Source organism: Aethalodelphis obliquidens, unplaced genomic scaffold (genome assembly GCF_003676395.1).
Source record: "Aethalodelphis obliquidens isolate GAN/ISIS:26980383/991018 unplaced genomic scaffold, ASM367639v1 scaffold21, whole genome shotgun sequence".
Lineage (NCBI taxonomy): Eukaryota > Metazoa > Chordata > Mammalia > Artiodactyla > Delphinidae > Aethalodelphis > Aethalodelphis obliquidens.
The window spans coordinates 19,195,590-19,211,546 of NW_020837965.1; positions in this window are offsets into that span (position 1 = coordinate 19,195,590).

Consider the following 15,957-nt stretch of genomic DNA (forward strand, 5'->3'; position numbering starts at 1 on the left):
TAATCAAATAGGGGGAAAAGATAACTCTTGCTTAAAGTAGATCGCAACTAATAAATTTAGCAGGAATAATGGAATTAGAAAATCATCATTTGGCAATCATCAGACAAGAAGTATCGGTGTTTGCTAAATTTAGTGGGTAAAAGTTGAACAAAGAATGAGATATTTACGTAGGTTCAAAGCATCTCCCCATAAAATTCTTATTTAAAAAATGAGAACTTTACAAAAGAGAATCTAGCAGACACCACCTTACTCAAGTATTCAAAGTTAACTGACATACAAGGAGTCGCAGACACACACCCCACTAGTGCCATGTGGTGCAGCTATAACAGGGGGCTTACTGAGGGAAACTTACATGCAGACAAGTGGCAGGATGCACACAATCCCCTGAACTTTCCTTATGACGCAGCATAGTCCAGGCATAGCTGCTGTGTGTGTACCATGGTCAAGTTTCCAGGCCACAGTTCCAGCAGGACGAGGCCTGCCTTAGCCAGCAGCCAGATAGGCAGACAGAGCCAGAGCCCAAGACAGAAAGCATGCCCCACGCCCACACTGCATTAATATTTATATGTTAGCCTAACTGGGGTTAGGGAATTCCTAGTTTCTCTAGCAAGGAATACATCAAGGGAAACCCTGTGTCCAGTGCAATAAGCATACCAAGGGCAAAGGTCTGCTCAGAGGGTCCTAGAAACAGCTTTGCCTACCCAGCCCAATGTCTTGTCTCCCCACAGCCCTGCTCAGTGCAGCTCAGCCAGCTCTCACCTCTGCTATGAAAAGAGGGAAGGAAACGAGTCTCCAGAGACATGCAGATTTGTCTCTGAGCATTAATGTCACAAGGGTTGGGACAAATCGACACCAGGTGCTATAGCATCACTTCTGCAGTATTTCTGCCAAAAATGCATATCTTGAATCTTAATAGGAAACATCAAACCCAAATTGAGAGATAGTTTACAAAATGACTGGCCTATAATCTTCAAAAATTTTAGATTATGAAGGTCAAAAAAGGACTAAAAAACAGTTTCAGAATGAAGGAAACTGAAGATATATGACAAGTACAAAGTATAATCCTGGTTTGGCACTTTTTGCACTAAAAGATATTATTGACATCACCGGTGAAAGGTGAATGGGTGAAGGGCATATGAGAGTTCTTTGTTCTTATGTATTAGTCAGGGTTCCCCAGAGAAACAGAACCAATAGGATATAGAATAATAGATGGATGGATGGATGGATAGATCAATTGATCGATTGACAGACAGATAGATAGACAGACATAAGAGGAGATTTATTCTAGGAACTGGCTCCATAATGCAGTTATGGAGATGGAAAACTCCCACAATCTGCTGTCTGAAGCTGGAGAACCAACAAAGCTAGGGGTATAATTCGGCCTGAGTCCAAAGGCCTGAGAACCAGGGGGCTGTTTTTGTAAGTCCCAGAGTCCAAAGGCCCAAGAACTAGGAGCTCCAGTGTCTAGGGCAGGAGAAGGTAGGTGTCCCAGCTCAAGAAAAGAGAGGGAATTTGCCTTTCCTTTGCCTTTTTGTTCCATCCGGGCCCTCAACAGATTGGATAATGTCTACGCACATTGGTGAGGGTGAGGGGTCTCTTTACTCAGTCTACTGAATCAAGTGCTAATCTCTTCCAGAAACACCCTCACAGACACACCCAGAAACATTGTTTTATCAGCTCTCCAGGCATCCCTTAGGCCAGTCTAGTTGACACATAAAATTAAACATCACAAATTTTTTGCATCTTTTATGTTTGGAATTATTTTCAAATAAAAAGTGAAAATTAAAAGCAAGGAAAACTGTAGAAAGTTCTAAATAATTTGCAAAAGACCTTCTAGACCTAATACATGAGTTCACCAAGATCACTGGATACAAGGTTAATATGCAAAAATCACTTGTATTTCTATATAGCATCAGTAAAGAATTGGAAATTGAAATTTTAAAATATCACAGTGATCAAACACATGAAGTATTGGGGGATCAATCTAACAAAACATGCACACGTTTTACATTGAAAAATACAAAACATTGATGAGAGAAAATAATGAAGGCCTAAATAATTAGAGATACCATGTTCATGGACTCAGTATTATAAAAATGTCAGTTCTACCCAAATTGATCTATAGATTCCAATCAAAATCCCATCAGGCTTTTTTCGGGTAGAAGTTTACAAGTTGACAAGTTGGAAGATGCAACTACTGGATTTCAAGACTTACTATGAAGCTGTGGTAATCAAGATAGTATGGTACTGATGTAAGGACAAACATCTGGATCAATGGAAAATAACAGAACATCTCACACACACACACACACACACAAGACCCATACATATATAGTCAATTGATTTTTCCCAAAGATGGCAAGGCAACTCAATGGAGAAAGGATAGTCCTTTCAACAAATAGTGCTGGGACAATTAGACACTTAAAGACAAAGAAGAAGGAGAGGGAAGAGTAGGGGGATTGGAGAGGGTAAAGAGGAGGAGGAGGAACTCAAATGGATCATTGGCTTAAATGTAAAACCTAAAAGGGTAAGACTTCTAGAACAAACCATGGGAGAAAATCTTTGTAACCTTGGGTTAGACAAAGGTTTCTTTGATACGAAAAAACTGTAAACCAGAAAAGTTTTTAAATTGATAAATCCGACTTCTCAAAATTTTAAACTTCTGCTCTTTGGAAGATGCTGCTAAGAAAATGAAAGGCAAGCACAGACTGGGAAAGATAATTCTGAAGTATGTACCTGATAAATTATTTGTATCCAGAATATATAACGAATTCTTACAACTCAATAATAAAAAAGACAACCCAACTAAAATAAATGGGCAAAATATTTGAACAGAAGCATTATCTGTGAAAATATACAAACAGCAAAAACATAAAAAGTTCCTCAACATCATTAGTCATTAGAAAAATGTAAGTTAAAACTACATCGCGGAGCTTCCCTGCTGGCGCAGTGGTTGAGAGTCCGCCTGCCGATGCAGGGGACACGGGTTCGTGCCCCGGTCCGGGAGGATCCCACATGCCGCAGAGCGGCTGGGCCTGTGAGCCATGGCCGCTGAGCCTGCGCGTCCGGAGCCCGTGCTCCGCAACGGGAGAGGCCACAGCAGTGAGAGGCCCGCGTACCGCAAAAAAAAAAAAAAAAAAAGAAAAAAAAAACTACATCGTGTACCTACTAGAATGGCTAAAAAAAACTAACCTTATGGCTAAAAGGACTGACCGGAATATAGAACAATTAGAACTCTCATACATTGCTGATGGGAATGCAAATAACCCCTCTGGAAGACAGTTTGTCAATTTCTTATAAAATTAAATATATACCTTCCATATAACCTAGCAATCTCACTCCTAGATGTTTACCTTAAAGAAATAAAAACAAATGTCCACGTAAAGACCTGTATGTGAATGTTATTGCAACCTATTCACAGTAGCTGAAAACTGGCATCAACCCAAATGTCTATCAGTTGGCAAATAGAGAAACAGATTGTGGTTCAGCCGGAGAACGAAAGACTATGCAACAGTAAAAAAAGGAACGAGCTATTGATATAGGCAATGACACTGTCGAACCACAAAAGTATTATGCCAAGTGAAAGAAGCCAGACACAAAAGGTGTCTGGAAATGACATTCTGGAAAAGGCAAAACTATAGGGAAAGAAACCGCATCTGTGGTTGCTGGGGGCAAAAGGTGAGAAGGAGAGGTTTGACTACAAAAGGGCTCCAGGGAAATGAAGTACTAGTAGCCAGGTAAAGGATAGGAAGCAGTCCAGGTAGAAGGAACAGGATGCCCAAACCCCAAAAACAAGGAGTTATGGCTCATTCAAGGAATTGAAAAGTCCAGTATTGACCCAAACAGAGAGCAAGAGACGAGAGAGAGGAAAATGGCAGCAGAACACAAAGGGACATGTGTATCATGTTAAAGATTTACGGTTTCATAGAAACCATAGAAAAGTTCTTAAGCCAAAGGTGATGTGATCAGATGTACGTTTGAAAAAGTTAACTTCATTCAGCCAGTGTAGAAAACGGAGAAGAGCAAAACGGAAGTGTTTGTTAGCAATAGTGTGAAAGATGTGGTGGCATTGATGAGGTTAGGCTTAATGGGAGAGAGATGTAGCTGAATTAGACATATTTGGGAGGTAAAAATGTAAGTGTTTTACTCTCCTTTTTTATAGTTGTGGTTTCAAGACCACCAAGGCTCTATTTTCTAGAAAGTTGAAGGTGCAATTAGAACACTGCCAGGCAGTAGAGCTTTTCCACCTGACCAAAAAGCCTTGCTAACTGTGCTTAAGATTAGCAGTCTTTGTCACAGGATTAAAATTTTGTTGTTATTTTGCTCTGTTTTTAACAAAATACTTAAAACAGCTAAACATGAAACTTAATCTACTCAAATAGCATCTTCAGTTAGAATAAAATGTGGGGAAAATATATACCAGTTGGGGCACATTCAGTATCTTTTTCATTGCCCCAGATCATAATTATATCATGCCTCTCTTTAGACTTAAGTGAAATTAACTCAGTATTTCTTGGCATCTCCTTTTTCAAGTTGACTTTTACTTCAATGATGTCTTTTGCCTTCACATCAGTACTGAATCCCTGAGGCTTGTTTAATTTAGAACTGAAGAACCTTTACCTCCAGAGTATGCAATCTTTTGCCAGGAAGTTATCTAAAACTACTTTCTGCTTTTCCCAGTACCTTGAATAGCTCTCCTACAGAGTTTCAGTATCTTTTCACTCCTACAGGGGAAAATAAAACAACAGAAAAATTACAGCCATGTGGTACTCACATCAGTGTCACAGCATTTGATTGACTTTTCCCACCAACTGGAATAAAACAATTTTCCTCTACCTTAGCATCAGCTCTTTTTCATTTGGAAAACACGTAATCTTAATTTATATTGCATTTTACTTAGTAAACAACATTCACGCGGTGTTAGTACTTCTGATAAATGATTTTCTAAAGGAGCTAAGAATTACAAAATCAAGTTTGCCCAGATTTTTTTTAATGTGGTTAAACCAAACTACAGACTTTAAAATTGATTTTAAATAACTATATCATTCTTTCTCTCTTCACTACCCCTCACCAACCTATTTTCTTAGACAAATTAAATTTATTATGGTTTTTCCTCTTAGTTCTCACCCTCACAGATTTTCTTCCATGCAATTCTCTTACATCTTCCCCGTGTGACATGAGCCAAGCAAATCAGAATAAAAATACTACCAGGGTAGTTCCCTGCTGTGATCTGAATGTTTGTGTCCCCCAAAATTTATATGTTGAAATCCCAAGTTGATGGGTTTTAGGAGGTGGGCCTATACAGGTGATTAGGTCATGAGGGTGGAGCCCTCATGAATGAGATGAGTGTCCTTATAAAAGGAGCCACAGAGAGCTTGCTTTCACCTTCTACCATGTGAGGACACAGCAAGAAATCAGCAGTCTACAACCTAGAAGAGGGCTTTCACCAGAACCTGGCCAAGCTAACACCATGATTTTGGATTTCCAGCCTCCAGAACTGTGAGGAATAAATTTCTCACCATTCATACGAGCCTGTGGTATTTTGTTATAGTAGTCCAAACAGACTAAGACTCTCCTATGTACATCCAGTATCTGGGAGAATTTTGACATACTGTATTAGCTTGCTATGGCTGCCATAACAAAATACTACAAACTGGGAGGTTTAAACAACAGAAACTTATTTCCCAAAGTTTTGGAAGCTGGAAGTCCAAGATCAAGATGTTAGGAGGTTTCGTTTCTTCTGAGGCCTCTCTCCTTGGCTTGGAGGTGGTCACCTTCTCCCTTTGTCTTCACATGGTCTTTTCTCCGTGTACCACACCCTTGGTGTCTCTTTTTGTATGTCTAATTTCCTCTTCTTGTGATGACACCACTCATTGAATTAGGGCCCACCATTATTTACCCATTTTACCTTAGTCACCTCCTTAAAGGCCCTATCTTCAATACAGTCACATTCTGAAGTACTGAGGGTTAGGGCTTCAACATACGAATTTTGTGGGGACACAGTCCAGCCCATAACACTATACAATGCTTCTGCCATCAATAAGGTCTCAGGATGCACATAACTGACCCCCGGAATGCCATCCTGACCTGAACACTGGTGGCAGCCACCTCCTTTGCTTGTTCAGTGTCCTATTATAACCTTCTCTCTTACTTAATAATTCAGAGGAGAAAGAGAGGCTATTAGGTGTGAATTCCCTGAAATCTCTAGCACCTAAAAACTCATTTCTTTTCAGATCTAGGGGCACCTCTCTCTATGTCATATACCACATTGCTTCTAGGCCAGTTTTTTTCTGACACAGAGATCTGATTAGCTCATCCCACTGCTCAAACTCTTCAGTTGCACCTCATCCAAACTTCTGAGCATGGCACTCAAGCCCCCCATGACCCAGCTTCGATCTGGGTTTCTGGCCTCCCATCCTGCTCCCTGGACTCCTTGTTGCCTAGGTTCCAGCAACACTGACCTCTTCGTGCTGCTGGGAAAACACTCTCCTTTCCAAAGGCAGGGTGTTTGGGTCCCTGTGTTTTGACTTATTAATGGAGTTATTCTCTAGGTACTTGCTGGAAAACCTTCTCCCCTTGTCTCTGTCTGCAGAGCTCCTTGTTCTTCCAAACTTTGATTGATTATGACCTCATCACGTCACTTCCCTGACTCCTCTCCCCCAAAGCGAGTTCATGCTTCCTCCTTGGTCCCCCAGCCCACTTCCCCGCTAAGCCGAGCTCCTCAAGGACACAAATAGTGGTGCTTGTGTCTTACTCATCCCTGTATCTCCAAAGTCCACACACAGCAAAAGTAAAAAGAAAGAAAGAGAGTGGGGGAGCGAGGAGGGAGAGAGAGAGAAGAGAATTCAAGTCTTTGCATGAGTGGCACTCACCACTCCCTTCGCGCTATGTCTCCCCACCTGAGCTGGCAGCCCCTTGGGAGCAGGAAATGTGCTACATTCCTCTTTGTACCTCATGCACGTTGCATCATTCCAGGCACAAAGCAACAGCTCAGTAAAATCCTGCTGAACAAATGAACCCTGAAGGCAAAGACATCTGTCCTGTCGAAGTGACCATCACTGAACCGGCTTTTGAACAGATACCAAATAATATAGACTAGGCTGGAAGCAGAAACAAACGCATTTCCACAGGCTTCATCTGTGGCCGCCTCTCGTGGAGCCCCAGGTTTCAGCTGCAGGCTTCTTTCCTGAAGTAGACCCACTTTGAAGAGCTCTACCGCGTGCTCTGTGGAACCATGAGTTTTTAGGGTGGTGAAACTATCCACGTCTTGTCTTTCCCGTGCGGTTTGGCGACTGGGCAGTGGAAATGTTTCTCCAATTTCCCACCCACGGTCTCTCAGCAAAAATCCAGTAGCGTCTCAAGAATGTGCACCTTGACTCAAGTTGACATTTCCTTGAGGCCTCCCCCCAAAATGAGCTGCACCAGGCCCCCTTTGACTGTGCCAGGCCAAGGTGAGCTATTTCCTCAGCAGTCCAGCATTGTTCGGAGTTTTGCTTTGGGAATGGCATTGCAGCTCAGATGTGCTGCAGAGCATCTTGTGGCGGGAGCCATTGCTGTCTGCTTTAAAGCCACAGAAGCCTGAACTGGTGCTGCCAGAAAGGCTGCAGCCTGGTGATTTGTTGCAGACACGCTGTTTTCTTAGTTGATTGTTCATTACAGCTTGTCTGTATCAATCAATTTTGGGAGGTGGCAACTAATAAAAACCAAAACTTGCTACCTTAATTGACAAAGGGATTTTGTTGGAAGGATACTGTTAAATCCCACAATATATCCCTGTTGTATCCGAAGGATTGCTGAATAATCTGGGGGGAGGGCAGGAAGCAGGAGAGGTATGAGAACCTTGGCCGCAGAAGTTCGCACACCATCTCTCTGGCATTCTGCCATGTATGTGACTTAACACCCACAAGTCCCAGCTCAAAATTCCACAAACCTGGGAGAAAGAACCTGATTGGCCCAGCTTAAGTCATGTGTCCACTCTTAGACCGAGTGAAAGAACCAGGGCTGTTGAGTCTCCCACTATAGGTGGGTGTCTTAGTTTCCTATCGCTGCAGTAACAGGTTACTGCAAATTCAGTGGCTTCAAACAGCAGAAATGTATTCTTTTACAAGTCTGGAGGTTGGAAGTCTGAAATCAATTTCATTGGACTAAAGCCAACGTGTTGGCAGGGCTGGTTCCTTCTGGAACCTCTGAGGGGAGAATCCATCTCCTTGCCTTTTTCCACTTCTAGTGGCCACCTGTATTCTTTGGTTCATGGCCCCTTCATTTATCTTCAAAGGGCATCATTCTGCTCCCAACATTACATAGCCCTCTCCTCTTCTGTAGTCAAATCTCTTTCTGCCTCCCTCTTGTAAGGACACTTATAATTACCTTTAGCATTGACCCAGATAATCCAGGATAATCTTTCCATCTCAGGATCCTTAACTTAAACTCATCGGCAAAGTGCCTTTTGCCACCTAAGGTAACGTTCATAGGTTCCAGGGATTCAGACTTGAACATCTTTGGAGGTCATTATTCAGTCTACCACAGTGAGATAGGTTTTCAGAGAATGACAGGTGGACAAATCGTCCCAAAGATACCCGCTCCTGTGGCATCAACTGATGAAATCAAGTGATGGCTGCGCCCCAAGCATTATGCTGAATACCTTGCATGCATTAATTTATTTGACTTTCACTGCTGCTTGAAGAGTGGCTGTTATTGTTATCCCAATTTTGCAAATAAATTGGCTCATAGACAAGGACACAGATTATCAATAGAAGATTTGGTAATTAAGGACACAGTCAGACACCAGTTAGTAGTGGACTTGGGATTTAAACCCAAGACTGACTTCAAGGGCTGAGTCACTAGACTTTTTATCCCTAGGCTATGCTCTCCCAAAGCCAATCCATAATGTTTCCAGGTTCATTGACCTATGGGAGACACTGGGAGATTTGTAAGGACAAATTCTAAAGTGGACAAAGTTGTCTTCCACACTCTTTATGACATTTTTTCCTCTCCAACAACCTTTTCCCAATACTTCATGCTGCTCCTTGGTAAATTCAATCCTTCCTCCAGATTTCCCTTCCCCAAATAAAAACACATGATCCTGACTCATCCCACTTCGTTAAGGTGACTATTTAATTATTGTCAAAACCTGGGCAATAGTGAAATAGGACACTATTAAAAATAACATCAGAACGATACTTGTAAACTGGCACTGTCCTAGGCAAGCTGGGTGTATAGTCAACGCACACTTGTGTGTTCCGTGATTTATCTCCTCAGGGCCCCATTTGCAGGCAGCTCATTGAAAGCAAGAAGGAAATAGGACACTGCAAAGTTTTAACGGATAATGATGGATAATACATTCCCTCTCAGGGGTATGTATTAGTAACAGATAATACATTCCCTCTCAGGGGTATGTATTAGTATTCTGAAAGAGATTTCTGGAATCACAATGATTTTCACTCCAAAAGGGAAAATCACAAATGATAGTATTTCGTTCCCAAGCACGTAAAAGATGGATTTCCAGCAAGTTCTGCCAGTGTGACACCACAGCAGCTACTCTGACATCCAGTAAGCCTGCCTGCCCTCTGACAATTTCCAGATATCAGCTCTCACCCCTTTTTATACCTGCAATTCCTCAATCCTTTAGCGTTCTCTTCTTAATAGTCAATCCCTCATGACACCAATCCCTGTTATAGTTAATAATTCTTTATATTAAAATTTCCCTTTCAGGGACTTCCCTGGTCCACCTGCCAATGCAGGGGACACAGGTTCGATCCCTGGTCTGGGAAGATCCCACGTGTTTCAGAGCAACTGAACCTGTGTGCCACGACTACTGAGCCCGTGCTCTAGAGCCCGCGAGCCACAACTACTGAGCCTGTGCTCTAGAGCCCGCGTGCCACAAGTACTAAAGTCTGCATGCCTAGAGTCCATGCTCTGCAACAAGAGAAGTCACCGCAATGAGAAGGCAGCACACCACAATGAAGAGTAGCCTCCATTCGCCACAGCTAGAGAAAGCCCGTGCTCAGCAATGAAAACCCAATGCAGCCCAAAATAAATAAACAGATAAATAAATTTACAAAACTAAAAAAAAAAAAAATTTTTTTTAATTTCTCTTTCAAATTCCTCTGTGGTTTCTGTCTCCTCACTGAACCCTCATTAATACAGAGAGTTTGATCACAGAGCCCGGGCATGTACTGAAATGGGGCTTGTGGCACACTCTGTTAATGCCACCCAGTCTCCATTCTCTTACACTATTAGTGAGGGTCCTTAAACTAGGTTCACAGACCCCAAAAAGACTTTGAGTAGAATTCAGGGTGTCTGTGCACCAGGCTGAGAAAAAAATCACATCTTTGTTTTGACTACCCTCTAACTGAAATTTAGCATTTCCTTCAGTTATGAATGTAGGTGATGGTCACAGTAGGATTAATACCGCCTGTGACTTTGTCACCAGAAGGAATCACAGATATTTTTACATCACATTATGATTGCAGATACCTTGAATCTTTGTTTATGCTCATCATGACTTTGAAGTTATAGTAGTGATTAAACCTGCTGCTAGGGCTTCCCTGGTGGCGCAGTGGTTGAGAGTCCGCCTGCCGATGCAGGGGACGCGAGTTCGTGCCCCGGTCCGGGAAGATCCCACATGCCGCGGAGCGGCTGGGCCCATGAGCCATGGCCGTTGAGCCTGCGCGTCCGGAGCCTGTGCTCCGCAACGGGAGAGGCCACGGCAGTGAGAGGCCCGCGTACCGCCAAAAAAAAAAAACAAAACGTGCTGCCATATTTGTTATCAATGCAATAATAAGAAGCACGGTTGCAACTATTTTCACATTATTTTTAATGCAACTATTTTAAATGTTTTTTAATTAAAAATTTTGTTTGAGAATTCTGTGAAGCAGTTTCATCAGACTGACAAAGGGGTCCATGGCATAAGAAAGGCTAACAACCACTGCTCTAGAATGATAGAAGTTTTAGGGAGGCATATGGATAGCCAACTAAATGCTTCATTTCCCAGCATCCCTGGTAGCTAGTTGTGGCCATGTGACCAAGTTTTGGTTAACGAGATGTGAACAGAAATAATGTGTGCAACTTCTGGGTCAAACCTTTAGGTATGACCTCCTTTTTTCTCCCTTTTTGGGGACTAGAATGGGGTGGGGCATACAGTGGTAGGGAACCAGATCTGTTGTTTTAGATAAGATGATAGAAGCTGCATGTTGAAGATGACAGAGCTTCAAGATGGAAAGAACTTGGAATCCCAGTATCTTGGAGCCACCGTTGAGTCTAAACTTCGGTGATAAACATAACCTTGTACCTTGTTTAGATCACTGGCATTTGGGGGTTTATTCTGGTAGAGGTATCAATATCCCAATACAAAATTCTGCGAAGTCTGCAGAAAAATCTGAACAATATTAGAAACTGAATCTAAATTATTTGGGCAAAAACCTGCCCTCTTTGATGAATCTTGCTAGCTGAGAGAACTGCTCTGGAGATGAGGGATGTAGGTGGCTTTACCTCAGCTGCTCCTGGGTGGGCAGCTGACTGGCCCTTGTTCACTGTGGGTTCCAGTGTGTCTGGCAAGGATTCATTCCACTCATCCCTCGGCTGCATCATCTGACCAATTTCAAGTATGACACACATTATATTTAATCCAAAAGAAGGGGTTTTTTTCAAGGATTTAATTTTTTTACTGGTCCATCCATCCATCCAACCACCCATCCATCCATCCATCCGTCCATCCATTTATTTATTCATTCATTCTTCAACAGAAGTCTTTGGAGCGCTGGCCATATTCTAATATTCCCCTAAACACTGGGGACACAATGGCAAATAAGTCCTAGTATCTGACTTTGGGAAGCTCTCAGTCCAGTGTGAGGGCAGGAGATGAAGGTAAACTAGGTGTAGTATTACCCTAATCCTTTGCAGTTGCTTTATGGGGCAACATTGAATAGACAAAGTTACCAAGGCTCTGATTTAAGGTTTAATGATCTTGTATGCAATAAAACAGGTTTTCTAGAGACCTCTGTGATTCTAGTGATTGTATTTTGCTTAATATAAAGAAAGCCAACTATATAACTTTCCTACAAAGTATCTATGAAAATGAGTATCTGAAAAAATCAACAAAAGATGACGTAGTTTTTGAGATAAGTAAGAATAATAATAATAGTAGATTACATGGATAGAACACTTTTGATGTGCCATTTACTCTGCCAACAGGTGGATCATAATCAGATGCCTGATCACTCCTTCTCTGAACATCCTGTCCTGTTTAAGATGTCACCCAAGTCCAGTTAGTGGCCTAGTGCCATCCATTGCAGAGGCGAATTTGAACTCCTTCTGAGATTCCGTTTTGTCCTTTTTATACTGTCACTGCCCTGGTTCTGATCCTCTATTTCTCTTCTGAACTCGTTATAATAGTTTCCCAACCAGTCTCTCTGATCTCTAGTCTTAACCTGCTACAATCTATCTCCGCTTTGCTTCCAGATGACTGTTCTCGTCTCTGCCCTGCTGCGAAGTTCTCAGTGCTCCCCAGTGTTTGCAAACTTATCACCCTGGAGTTCAAGGTCCTGCAGAAGCTGGTCCCTGCTTATGTATCTTCTTGCCCCACCGTCTTACTAAGCTTCGGCCAAGCAGCCTACCGTTTCCTGAACGCATGATGAAATTTCACACCTCTGTGCAGTACTTCATGCTGTTCCTCTTGCCTGAAATGCCCTTCTTCTCTTCCTGTGCCCTTACAAAGCCTCCTGAGGTGACCCCGTTCTGAGACCTGATGCCTCTCTGCTCCAGCCCCTACTCCCTGCGGCAGAACAAAGTCTTCCTTCTCTCTCCTTTCAAGGCACATCGCATATACTTTTATTCTAGCGCTTATTACAGGGTATGGTGACCTGGCCCTGCGTGGAACCATCACCTCTGACCATGTCCTTCTGTTACCCTGAAACGCTGGTCAGCTGAGGGTAACTGAGAACACCATGGCCTCGCCTTACCCTCACCCCTAGATTTCCATTTCCCTCTCACCTCTCCAACGCTTTCCAAAAGTCCTTTCCCCTCTCGAGGGTCATTTAATTTCATCCCATCCCAATGACTGTGGCTTTAGGGAAAGCAGAGTTATTCCTTTTATATCTTGAAACCTCAGCCCTTCTTGGGCAACATAGGATCGGCAGATCACCAAATGTCAGCCTGGGCTAGAGGCTGCCTTAAAACTGTTCAACTGTTCAGAGCTCCTGATGGCAGCATCCTCGTGTTAATTACGTTTATATCTCTCAGAGTCTTGCAAAATGCTCAGAGCATGAAATCACTTACAAAACTCCTAAATTAAATTCATCATGAAAGCAAACTAAGATCCATAAAGTACAAACCCCAGAGATATCCAATTCAAAGTATTTACAGTAGATGGAGCTATATATTTCCACTGTGATCTACTCTGTACTTCATATATCATGTGAAATTATTAACATGTCGGCAGTTACTAATCAGTTCTTTTTGCTTAAATAAATTAAAAGCCATGGGACTCACTTGCCCTGTTTATCCTTGTTAGCTATAAATTGTTAGAAAATGTTATTGAAGAGGTTCCTTAAAAACTGTACTCTGATTAAAAGCATTTGGAACAAGTAATAGACATTATTAAAAGCCAGAGATAAACCCTAATGTAAACTATGGACTTTGGGTGATCATGATGTGTCATCAGTTGTAACAAATGTACCTCTCTGGTGTAGGATGTTGATAACAGGAAAGGCTGAACGTAGCTGCAAGGAAGGCTGGGAAATTGTCTTTACACAGAGGCGACGTGCTGAGCTAAATACCTACAACAGATAGTAAGGTACTGCTAGTAGTATGCCACAATAGGATGTTTTAAAATTTTTTATTATGGAAATTTTCAAGCATATAAAAGATGTATAAGGGGGCTTCCCTGGTGGCGCAGTGGTTGAGAGTCCGCCTGCCGATGCAGGGGACGCGGGTTCGTGCCCCGGTCCGGGAAGATCCCACATGCCACGGAGCGGCTGGGCCCGTGAGCCACGGCTGCTGAGCCTGCGCGGCCGGAGCCTGTGCTCCGCAACGGGAGGGGCCACAACAGTGAGAGGCCCGCATACCACAAAAAAAAAAAAAAAGATGTATAATGAATTTCAAGGTACCCATCATAAATCTTCAACTGTTAGCCAACCTTGCTTCATCCTGCTCACTTCCCCACCCCCTACAGGTTTTTTTCTGGATTTAAAAAACAATTGTGGTAAAATACAGTCCCGTGGTATCTACTGGGGATTGGTTCCAGGATCCCCATGGATACAAAACTTCACAGGTGCTCAAGTCCCTTGTATAACATAGCATAGTTCACTGGTCCTTTGTATCCGTGGATTCTGCATCTGTGGATACAACCAACCGCAGATGGAATTCAGTCAGCAGCTGGTTGAATCTGCAGATACAGAAGGCCAACTGTGTACGTACATAAAAGCTGGATTATCTTTAGCATGCCATCTTACCCATAAATACTTCACAATGCCTCTCTGGTAATGATTTTTAAGAACATAATCGTCTGCCATTTTTATACATTACAATGTTAATAATTTGTTAATATCATCTAATTTCCAGTCCATATTAAAGTTACCCCAGATACCCAAAACGAACAAACAAAAAAAACCCCACCAGGCTTTTTATAGTTGTTCATTCAAATCAGTCCAGACAAAGTCCATACGCTGCATTTTGTTGTTATAAGTCTCCTTTATGCTGTAACATCTCTCCAACACCTGCTTTTTAAAATGTCATCAATTTATTAGAGAGACAGGCCATTTTTCCTGAGTATAATATCCCACAATAAGCTGATAACTTCGGTGGAATTAGGTCCTCAGGAAACCTTCTTTAGAATAAACCTCTAGAATTTTCTGGTCCAAGGGCGTGAACATCTTTGGGGCTGTTGCTCACGATACTTACAAGCAGAAGTGTTTCTTCAGTACCTACCTAACTGCCACTAGTTAGGTATTATCAACCTGTCACATTCCTCACAGCTTGGTGAACACCAGGGCACATTTGAAATTGTATGCTAATTTAGCAAGTGTAAAATAATAGCTTTATTTACATTTTATAAATGTAACATGCTTAAAGTAGCACTTGTTACGTTTCTTCGGTTGCCCTTTCCACCCGCGCATTTATTTACAATTCATGCTCTCTCTTATGTGACTTGATTGGTCGGATCCTCTAATCCTCTAAATGCTGCACCCCTCTAACCCCTCTAGGTAATTCTGTAGTAACTCCCTGTTATCATCATGGCTGTTCCTCATCTTTTTTTTTAATTAAATTTTTTAAAAAGTTAGTAAACTTTATTTTGTAGAGCAGTTCTTGGGTTAGGGAAAAACTGAGGAGAAAGTACAGAGGTTCCCATATACTCTACTCCCCCTTCCAGTTTCCCCTAGTATTGACATCTTGCATCCATTTGTTACAATTGATGAACCATAGTTTACACTAGGTTCACTCTTTGTGTTGTATAGTTCAATGGGTCTTGACAAATGTATAATGTCAGATATTCACCATTAGAGTATTGTACAGAATGGTTTCACTGCCCTGAAAATCCCCTGTGTTTCCCCTATTCACCCCTCCTCCCCTTCCCTGTGAACCTTGCCAACTATTGTTCTTTTTACTGTCTCCATAGTTTTGCCTTTTTCAGAATGTCATGTAGTTGGAATCATACAGTATGTAGTCTTTTCATTCTGTCCTCTTTCACTTTGCAATATGCATTTAAGAATCCTCCCTATATTTTCATGACTTTGTAGCTCATTTCTTCATAGCTCTTTTTTTTTTGGTTTTGCCCCATGGCTTGTGGGATCTTAGTTCCTCGACCAGGGATTGAACCTGGGCCCTCAGCAGTGAAATCATGAAGTCCTAACCACTGGACCACCAGGGAATTCCTGCTCATTTCTTTATATTGCTGAATAATATTTCACTGTCTGGATGTACCACAGTGTCTTCATCCATTCACCTCTTGAAGGATATCTT